We start from the raw sequence: 11,031 nt of genomic DNA, 5'->3' as shown, positions 1-11,031 counted from the left end.
ACCCTAAATGGAATAACTGCAAGGAGTGTGACACAGAGTAGGCACACCGCAAATGGCAGTTACTGTTAATATTACAAGGCTAGGCCGGGTGCAGTGGCTCACGCCTGTAATGCCACACTTTGGGAGGCCGAGGCTGGTGGATCACTTGAGGTCAGGAGTTCCAAACCAGCCTGGCCAACGTGGCGAAACTCCATCTCTACTAAAAATAGAAAACTTAGCCGGGCGTGGTGGTGGCGGGCGCCTGTAGTCCCACCTACTCTGGAGGTTGAGGCACGAGAATCGCTTGAACCCAGGAGGCGGAGGTTGATGTGATCTGAGTTTGCACCACTGCACTCCAGCATGGGCGACAGAGTGAGACTCTGTCTCAAAAAAAAAAAAAAAAAAAAAAAAATCAAGGCTGAGACGATGGTCACAGTAGAGCTGGTCTCTGGTCTGTCAAGCACGGATCTCCTTAGTCTGGGAACCCACAGAGCCAGCTGCCTCCACTCTCGTGAAAACCTGCGTTTCAATCCCCAGTTTTCCTGAGTCCTCTCAGAACTTATTCCCTGAGGTGCCGGGCGCTGTGGCTCACCCCTGTAATCCCAGCACTTTGGGAGGCTGAGATGGGCAGATCACTTGAGGTCAGGAGTTAGAGACCATCCTGGCCAACATGGTGAAACCCCGTCTGTACTAAAAATACAAAAATTAGTTGGGTGTGGTGGTGTGTGCCTGTAGTCCCCCCTACTAGGGAGGCTGAGGCGGGAGAATCGCTTGAACCCGGGAGGTGGATGTTGCAGTGTGCCGAGATCTCGCCACTGCACTCTAGCCTGGGCGACAGAGTGAGACTCCATCTCAAACAAACAAACAAACAAAACACACACACACAAACAACAACAACAAACCTTATTCCCCCAAATATCAGCTGTGCTGTAAATCCAAGGTCATAAGCTTAGGTCTCCCAACTTCTGCTTCAGGTCCTTTTTACCTTTGTGGCAACCTTAAAGTGGGATGGGGATTTTTCCCACACTCCAGTGCTTTGTGTGATGAGTAAGGAAACAGAAGCACCCTCAAGTGAATGGGTCTCCAATCAATCAAAAGGAGGAAATCAGTCTCCTACTTTTCACTGTAGCAACATTTTTACACTGGTGTACCTTTGGACTCTGTTTCTTGAACATCTCATCATGGACTGAAAAATGACAGGCAGAGAAAAACCCAGCAGTTGTTCTCTCTGCCTCCAGGAGCTCCATGTTGCCGGGTTCCTAAGGAATCACTACTGTACCCTCTGAGTTCTTCCTACTCCTCCCCATTTCGCTTCTTCTTTTTCCCCATGAATAGAACGGAAAACTCTGCACTTGATCCAATGTGCTCAATTTGCCAGCTTGGAGTTACGATTTCAAGGGCTTATTCTATCTGATGTTCATTCTCTGTGCTTCCTTCCCTTTAAAAATTCATATTTCTATTCTGCTTTCCTCCAATATTTAACCGGAAGGAGGAACAGATAGGGAGTTTGTTTTGTTTTTAAAGCTCTGTCAGAAAAGGGGCTATGGAACCATAACATGTAGTAGCAGTAGTAGCAATAAATACTAGAATTAATTAATAGTAAATGTTATAATTGGGAATTATTGAACATATATATCAATAGTAAATATTAACAGCAAAACATTACTTTTTATTTACATATGCCATTAACTGCACATTTTAAGAAGTGACAGTTTTTATGCAATATACATATTTCTTGCAACACCAAAAATTTCTTTGAAGCCAAAGGAAAACAATTATGTAGATACAGATAACTTGACAGCCCAAACACAGATGCACATGGAATCCTCCTACTGTTCCTCCCCATAAGAGACCGTGAATCGAACGTAGAGCAAAAGTAAATGTATCCTAACTGTCCTTTGGATAGAATAGTTTTCAACATAATATCAGATACAGTTAATTTTCATTATTAGGCTGGGTGCAGTGGCTCACACCTGTAATCCCAACACTTTGGGAGGCTGAAGCAGGCGGATCGCCTGAGGTCAGGAGTTCGAGACCTGTCTGGCCAACATGGTGAAACGCTGTCTCTACTAAAAATACAAAAAATTAGCCGGGCGTGGTGGTGCACAGCTGTAAGCCCAGGGCTGAGGCAGGAGAATCGCTTGAACCCAGGAGGCGGAGGTTGCAGTGAGCCAAGATCACACCACTGCACTCCAGCCTGGGCGACAGAGTGATACTCTGTTTCAAAAAATAAAATAATAATAAATTTCCATTATTATTGTATGTCTTTCCTTGGACAGCTTCCATGTGACCCTTTAATAGCCCAGTAAACAATTCACCTCTACAAATAACTTATGCTCAGTTACTACCCACACCACCACCCATGATGGATAAGAAATTGTTGCCCACTACCAAACTTGTAGTCACGGGGGTGTTGCTTTTCTGCCTGTTCCTAGACTGATAGATGTGTTTAACCCTACCCCCAATTTCCATGTTATTTCTGCTCTGTCCCGGAGACTGGTCCCAGCTGCTGGAATTTGGGAAAGAACTTGGGGGTTGGGACGAGGTAAGAAGCAGAGAGAAAGTACTGAACCCCTTAGCAACATTAGATTGAGTTGGTGAGGGAGAAGAAATAATCTAAGTATGTGTAGCTGAAAGATAGCATCCTTAGGGAAGTTTGTGAGAAAAATCATAGGGCTTTCTGTCAAAACAGTGTTGCTACAACCCAGACAACCCTGGCTTTTTCTGCTGGAGTAAAACGGATCTTAGGGGAGACATCTCTGTTCTAGAAGGCAAAATCAGAATGATTTGCTTCTAAGTGTGTGAGTGCCACTCAACTGTTATTTTCATTCATGCAGGGAGACTTCAGAAAGAGTGGCCCCTTCTTCCCTGCTCCACTTAGGCCCTGACCCAACCAGAGAGCCTGGGAGCCCCAGAGAAAGTAAAATTCCTTATTTTTCACTGTTTGACTTTCCCCCAGAATTCATCTCCAAATTTGGACCAACTTATTGAATTTGTATTAAACATCAAGCTTGTGTGGCAGGTTCTAAAAAGGATAGGAGGTCTGAAAGTGAAAAACATCAAGGAAGAACTAGAATACTCTAAATGCCATTCTCAGCCAAGGGATCTCCTGGCAGAGCTGTGTTTATAACTTAGATTTCTGCTGCCTAAACATGAGGGCAGGTGATTGGAAGACAGAAAAAAAAAAAAAGCTGGTCTGTTTCCCGTCATCTGAGGGCAGGCAGGTTGGGGTTGGGGGGCAAGTCCACTTCACAGGGCAGTTTATCCTGTTGCAATCTGTTATTTGTCTGCCTTATTTTCTAATGCCCAAGTGTGGCCTCATTTTTGTGCAAAACATTCCTGACCTACAATTCCCTCTCTTCTTAGGCCATCAACCTGTCATCAGCAGTAACAGATGCTTTAGATTCTAAATTCTCCAAAGCTTTATAGTGTTGGGGGGGGGGAAAAAAAGTGTTCCTCCTAAGCAGATTTTTTTCTTTTTTGGTATAGTCAGGTTTCCCCTTTCTCTTGCGTTTTAAGACTCTTTAAAATGTCAGGCAAACACAAACACAAAGGCAGGCACCCAGACACCATTATGATGTGAACTTGTCAAGAAAATGTTATTCCCCCATCTCGGCCTCTCCACCTTCTGTGGAAATGGTAAGGAATTTTTTCATATTTATTTATTAGTTATTCATCTTTCTTTCTTTCCTCCCTCCTCTCCTTTCCTCTCCTCTCCTCTCCTCTCTTCTCCTCTCCTCTCCTCTCCTCTCCTCTCCTCTCCTCTCCTCTCCTCTCCTTTCCTTTCCTTTCTTTCTTTTCTTTCAGATGGTGTCTCGCTCTGTCACCCAGGCTGGAGTGCAGTGGCATGATCTCGGCTCACTGCAAGCTCTGCCTCCCGGGTTCACACCATTCTCCTGCCTCAGCCTCCCGAGTAGCTGGGATTACAGGTGCCTGCCACCACTCTCGGCTAATTTTTTGTATTTTTATTAGAGACAGGGTTTCCCATGTTAGCCAGGATGGTCTTGATCTCCTGACCTCATGATCCCCCTGCCTCAGACTCTCAAAGTGCTGGGATTACAGGCATGAGCCACCGAGCCAGTTATTAATCTTTTAAGTGACCTTGATTCAGATCTAGTTGGTATTTTTTATGCTTAGTTTATGTTTATTTTATTTAAAAAGAGAAACATTGGGCCAGGCACGGTGGCTCACCCCTGTAATCTCAGCGCTTTAGGAGGCCAAGGCAGGTGGATCACCTGAGGTCAGGAGTTCGAGACCAACCTGGCTAACCTGGTGAAACCAAGTCTCTACTTTAAAATACCAATATTAGCCGGGCATGATGGTGGGTGTCTGGAATCCCAGCTACTCAGGAGGCTGAGGCAGGAGAATCCCTTGAACCTGAGAGGTAGAGTTTGCAGTGAGCTGAGATCGTGCCACTGCACTCCAGCCTGGGCGACAGAATGAGACTCTGCCTACAAAAAAAACCCAAAAAAACAAAAAAACAAAAAAACAAAAACCAAAAAACAAAAAACAGGCTGGGCGCAGTGGCTCACGCCTGTAATCCCAGCACTTTGGGAGGCTGAGGTGGGTGGATCACTTGAGGTCAGGAGTTCAAGATAAGCCTGGCCAAACATGGTGAAACCTTGTCTCTACTAAAAATACAAAAATTAGCTGGGCGTAGTGGTGTGCACCTGTAATCCCAGCTACTCAAGAAGCTGAGGCAGGAGAATTGCTTGAACCCAGGAGTCCTAGGTTGCAGTGAGCCAAGATCATATATCACTGTCCTCCAGCCTGTCCAGCCTGGGTGACAGAGCAAGACTCCGTCCCAAAAAAAAAAAAAAAAAAAAAAAACAACATTGGCCAGGCATGGTGGCTCACACCTGCAATCCCAGCACTTTGGGAGGCCAACGAAAACAATTTTAATCAATATTATGAGTATGAATGACAAAGTGACATGTTACACTGTTTTTTTTTTTTTTTTTCTCTCCCTAATGATATGTAGCCTCTGCTCCAGGGGACAAGGGATTTTTGTAGCCTCTGGTTTCTGTTTGAGGTAATTTCTTCAGAAATTAATAAGGATTTCCTCAGGAGAAATGCAAAAACAAAAACCAAGCCAAACCAAGAAATGAGTTGATGGGAAAAGATGAGAGAAGAGGAACTGAAGTTCTATTGATGTTCTGTTTGCAAGTCAAACATGTCAACAGCTGTGCAGTGTGGGCTGTGCAGTGAGCCCAGGGCCAAAGCTCTGTCTTAAGCCACAGGCTTGCCACTAACACAGAAGAAGCTGCTCCTCCAGGATCCCCATTTCTCTCAGGTAAAGGAGAATGGGTTCCCAGCACACCCTCCACCCCAAATCTTAGAGTGTCCTGGCAGAACCAGCCATATGCAACTCTTTCCCCAGCTCTCAGGTAGAACAGCTTTGGCAGTACCAATAGCTGCTGCCCTTGTGCCAGAATAGCAGCCCCTTCGTCTTGGGATTACAGTAATTTATGGTGATTTATGCCTCCAGAGTGAAAATTAGCAATCTGGCAAGGTAACTAAAAATGAATGCATCTCTTCCCAGAGTTCACTCCACCCAGCTGAGCCACCAAATAAAACCAGCATATGGGGCAATTATAGAGCCAAGCGCTGCTTTCAAAATGCAGTGTAAAGAGACAGAGTTCAGGGGCCCAGGTTTCCCTGCCCAGTTCAATAATGATCACAAGTTCCTAACAAGCATCCTCTTTGCCTCACAATACCATGTCAAGTCTGAGTCCCCCCATAAACACCAACCTGCGGTTCCGTCTTTCAAACAAAGTAATTTGTTCCACGACATTGCCATTTTACCTTTTATTATTATTATTATTATTGCAGATTGACTGAGGGAGGGGAAAGGGGGAAGTGAGGATAAACCTCTATCACATGGATACGTGTGAAGCAAAGGTTTTTTTTCTTCTTTGTCATACATTTGCTTTTTACATGACACAGACTCTGATCTTACCTAACTTCCACAGTCTACTCTCAAATACTGGTGAGACTAGAATTTATATTAAAAGTTTTGCTGGGCATGGTGGCTCATGCCTGTAATTCCAGCACTTTGTTTTATTTATTTATTTATTTATTTATTTATTTATTTATTTAGAGACAGAATCTCGCTCTGTCCCAGGCTGGAGTGCAGTGGCACAATCATGGCTCACTGCAACCTCAACCTCCCAGGCTCAAGCAATCCTCCTCCCTCAGACTCCTGAGTAATTGGGACTACAGGCATGGGCCACCATGCCCAGCCAATTTTTGTAATTTTTGTGGAGATGGAGTCCATGTTGCCCAGGCTGGTCTCAAACTCCTGGGCTTAAGGGATCCAACCACCTTGGCCTCCCAAAGTGGTGGGATTACGGGTATGAACCACCACACCCGGCCATTCTTAGCACTTTGGGAGGCTGAGGCAGGAGGATTCCCCGAGGCCAGTTCAAGACCAGGTTGGGCAACATAGTAAGAACCCCCATCTCTACAAAAAAATTAAAAATTAGCTGGGCATGTGGCTCAAGTCTGTAGTTCCAGCTATTTAGGAGGCTGAGGCTGGAGAATTGGTTGAGCCAGGAGTTTGAGGCTGCAGAGAGCTATGATGTCACCACTGCCTCCAGCCTGGGTAACAGAGTGAGATCCTGTCTCAAAAAAAAAAATAAATTTTTTTTGAAAGACATAGAGGTCCAATAGTGATTGATTATCCTTATCATTGAACACAGGCAGAAATTCCTAAAATAGTCCAAGTCTGTTCCCATGGACTTGGACTTGATGGGACTTCACATGTAACAAGGATCAATTGGGGTCTCACTGTCAGCCACTTGGAAATTTGGATGTAAGTGCAGTATTCACTCACTCATATTTCTCGTAGAGTTTTAGAGTTGGAAAGGGTTTAAGAGATAATATAATCCTACCCACACATTAGATTCTATCAATATTTAAAGTGGCTCGACTTCTAAATCTCATTCTATGAAATTCCCTCTGACCCAACTTACTCTTCTTTTTCCTTTCTTTTTATTTTTCCTGCCTCAAGTTTATTTGTACAAATAGCACAGGAGGACCCCAGCCCCATGTAGATGGCAGCCCAGCAGGGATCACACCAGCCCTTCTGTCCTCACATTGGCAGACAGAAGTATCTACTCTGAAGTCTTTGTAGGGGCCTGGGCACCTCTGGGAGCCTGAGCTGGAACTGAAGATGGAGCTGCAGCCTGGGCCTTGGTTTGATCCTTGGCCTTGGCCTTTGGCCAGCACAGCCTGAGCCCTTTGGCAATGTGGGCACGAGCCCGCTTCCCAAGCTTGGGGTAGGCAATGTAGGCAAGCCAATCGAGCTAGCAGCTGACACCCTTTGGGATCTTGGGCTTAACCTCCTTGGGCTTTACGAGGGCCTTGATACCCTCAGCACGTGCACTTATGGCCTTGTCACTGTTGGCCTGCATCTTCTTTAGGCCCCTCTTGTTTTGCTTCTTGGCAAAGCACATGTTCCTCGGGAACTTGGGGTCCATCCCCTTAAGAGATTCATATCTTTGTGATTGGGGTTTCTTGATACCATTTCTGTGCCTTTTTCGGGACTGGTTGTGTGTGTTGTGGTTCTTGGACTTGGCCATGTCGGCACCTTAAGCTGTGGCTCCCAAAGCATCTAGAACTGGAAGTATTCTTCTTTTTCTCCACCACTGAACATTTCTCTTTTTTTTTTTTTTTGAGATGAAGTGTTTTTAGCTCTTGTTGCCCAGGCTGGAGTGCAATGGCACGATCTCGGCTCACCGCAACCTCTGCCTCCCAGGTTCAAGCGATTCTCCTGCCTCAGCCTCCCAAGTAGCTAGGATTACAGGCATGTGCCACCATGCCCGGCTAATTTTGTATTTTTTTTAGTAGAGACGGGGTTTCTCCATGTTTGTCAGACTGGTCTCAAACTCCCGACCTCAGGTAATCCGACCTCAGGTAATCCGCCCGCCTCGACCTCCCAAAGTGCTGGGATTATTATAGGTGTGAGTCACCACGCCCGGCCCACCACTGAACATTTCATGGTGTCTCTAAGTCATTCATCTACGCTTTTCTCTCCAGTTATCAGCACTCTTCCATTTCACTCATACTTCCTCCTGGCTTAGACCTCATGTTCAGCCATTTTGAAATTTGCTCATAAATGACAAGGATTTCTTCCCTTCACTAGTTTTCTACTGTCTGTGTTTTCCCAGCCCCAGCTGGCTCCTATTGCCCTGTTTCTCCCCTCCCACACTTCAGGGTATTGCTGGAGAAAGTCCCAAGGTCATGCTGGTTTGACCCAGTATAGATTCACAATTCCAAACCTCACCTGGGCTCCACTTGGGCTCTTTTGTTTGTTTGTTTGTTTGTTTGTTTATTTGTTTAGACGGAGTTTCCCTCTTGTTGCCCAGGCTGGAGTGCAATGGTGTGATCTCAGCTCACTGCAACTCACTCACTGCAACCTCTGCCTGCCGGGTTCAAGTGATTCTCCTGCTTCAGCCTCCCGAGTAGCTGGTATTACAGGCACCTGCTACCATGCCTGGCTAATTTTTTGTATTTTTGCTAGAGAGGGGGGGTTTCATCATGTTGGCCAGGCTGGTCTCGAACTTCTGACCTCAGGTGATCCACCCGCTTCGGCCTCCCAAAATTCTGGGATTACAGGCATGAGCCACTGCGCCTGGCCTGGGCTCTTTTTGACGATGGCTTTCTGTACAGTGTTACCTAAGACTTCTCAACTCCCTCAAGCCCAAAATCCACCCCTGCCACACTTATTATAAGACCTCATTTTCTACTTATAGGGAAGATGGAGGTCATTCAAGACCCCACCCCCACCCTGTCATCACCTTCACCTTAGATTAGTCCATATCTTCACCTTCTGTCTCTAGGAGCATCTCTTCCCCTGCAGAAAGCACAAGCCTCATCTCATCCCCTCCACTGACGACTCCTCTTATCCCTCATGTTCTTACCCTTTTTCTCTCTCCTTACTTCTTACCCTCTTCCCACAAACATGCTCAATTCTGCATCAACCTAAAAATAGAAAATCTTTTCCCGGCTGGGCGCAGTGGCTCACATATGTAATCCTAGCACTTTGGGAGGCTGAGGCAGGTGAATTGCTTGAGTACAGGAGTTCGAGACCAGCCAAGGCAACATGGTGAAATCCTATCTCTAAGAAATATGAAAATTAGCTGGGTGTGGTGTGGTGGTGGGCACCTGTAGTCCTAGCTACTCAGGAGTCTGAGTTGAGAGGATCACCTAAGCCCAGAAGGTTGAGGCTGCAGTGAGCTGTGATTGTGCCACTGCACTCCAGCCTGGGTGACAGAGTGAGACCCTGTCTCATAAAATAATAAAATAAAATAAAAATACAGAAAATCTTTTTCGTATCTGCTTCTCCCTCAGTGTGCTACCCCTTCTCTTTCTCCTGATACAACCGAATTTAGGGAAGAGTAATCTGTACTTAAAGCTCTCCCCCAACCTCCACTTCCAACTTATTTCCTCAACCACTGACTATTCGCTTCTGTCCTTGTGGTGTTATTCATTTATGTATTTGCTCTCTCAACAGATAGTTGTCAAGAACCCCCTGTGTGCCAGTAATTGTCAAAACTTCCCTCTCAGAGGGTTTACCAGTTACCTCCTGATCCAATGTTTCTGAAACTTTGCTGTGCATTGGAATCACTTAGCATCTTTTAAAAATACTGATGCCTGGGTCCCACCCTGAGATATTCTGAGTTAATTGGCCTGGATGTGACCTGGGCTTCAGGATTTTTTTTTTTTTTTTAAGACAGAGTCTGGCTCTTTTGCCCAGGCTGGAGTGCAGTAGCATGATCTTGGCTCACTGTAACGTCTGCCTCCCGGGTTCAAGCGATTCTCTGGCCTCAGCCTCCCTAGTAGCTGGGATTACAGGTGCATGCCACCAAACCTGGCTAATTTTTGTATTTTTGGTAGAGACGGGTTTTCACCATGTTGGCCAGGCTGGTCTCGATCTCCTGACCTCAAGTGATCTGCCTGCCTTGGCCTCCCAAAATGCTGGGATTACAGGCGTGAGTCACCAGGCCTGGCCTGTCCTAATCTCCTAATGCAGGGTTTTTCAACCTCAGCACAATTGCTATTTTGGGCCAGGATTATTCTTTGTTATTGGGGGTTTTCGTGTGCATTGCAGAGTGTTTAGCAGCACCCGTGGCCTCTAATTTGTAGATGCTAGAAGCACACACATTTCCCTTCATAGTCATTACAAACCAAAAATGTCTCCAGACATGGCCAGATGTCCCTTGGAAGTGGCAAAATAGGCCCTGGTTGAGAAGCACTGCCCTCGTGTCTTCAGTTCTCCTCCTCCTTGATCTGTCTGTAATATTGTGAAACCCCTCCTTCAGAAGCCTCTCGTTATTAAAAAAAATTTTTATAGAGATGAGGTCTTGCTATGTTGACCAGGCTGTTCTTGAACCTAAGCCTCCCAAAGTGCTGGGAGTACAGGCATGAGCCACTGCACCTGCCCTTTTTAAAAAAATATGGAACATTTCACGAATTTGCACATCATCCTTGCACAGGGGACGTGCTAATCTTCCTGTATGGTTCCAATTTTAGTAAATGTGCTGCTGAAGCAAGTGCTCTCCTTTCCTTTGGCTTTCACAGCACTGTTCTCTGTGACTCAGTATGGAAGGACATAGTGATATTCAAAAGATGTTTGCAGAATGGATCTAGAAGTTGCTCATGTGTATTTGGCTCACCTCTGATTGGCCACTTATCTGTAAGGGAGACTGGAAATGTAATCTTTATTGTTGGTTTAGCATGAGTTCAGCTAAAGACCAGGGTTCTGGTCCTACAGTACTTCCAGGTCATACTTTTAACTCGTTTTCTCCTTCCCACTGCCTGGAAGTACAGTTACAGTAGTGTTAAGACATCTTGGACAATGTGAGCAAAGGTATGACCCTGGGCTTGGTGAGGCAAAAAGATAGGAGGAACCTGAGTCTCTGACGTCCCAGAGCCACCATACCAACCCTAGACTGCTTACTCTTGAATTATGTGAAAGAGAAAAAAAAGACCAGGTGCAGTGGCTCACGCCTGTAATCCCAGCACGTTGGGAGCCTGAGGCGGGTGGAT

The 11,031-nt window shown here is 45.7% G+C and overlaps 1 non-coding gene and 1 pseudogene across 1 annotated transcript; both read right to left on the bottom strand.

The window, feature by feature from the left end:
• Window positions 1–7,094: 7,094 nt before the first annotated feature.
• Window positions 7,095–7,562, bottom strand: LOC112610240 (annotated as a pseudogene).
• Window positions 7,563–10,433: 2,871 nt separating this feature from the next.
• LOC112610544 lies at window positions 10,434–10,535 on the bottom strand. The gene has a single exon (XR_003116422.1). It is a non-coding gene; the product is annotated as a U6 spliceosomal RNA (small nuclear RNA).
• Between the last annotated feature and the right edge of the window lie 496 nt (window positions 10,536–11,031).

The sequence above is a fragment of the Theropithecus gelada genome, chromosome 16 (genome assembly GCF_003255815.1).
Source record: "Theropithecus gelada isolate Dixy chromosome 16, Tgel_1.0, whole genome shotgun sequence".
Classification (NCBI taxonomy): Eukaryota; Metazoa; Chordata; class Mammalia; order Primates; family Cercopithecidae; genus Theropithecus; species Theropithecus gelada.
This window is presented reverse-complemented; position numbering and strand designations above follow the sequence as displayed.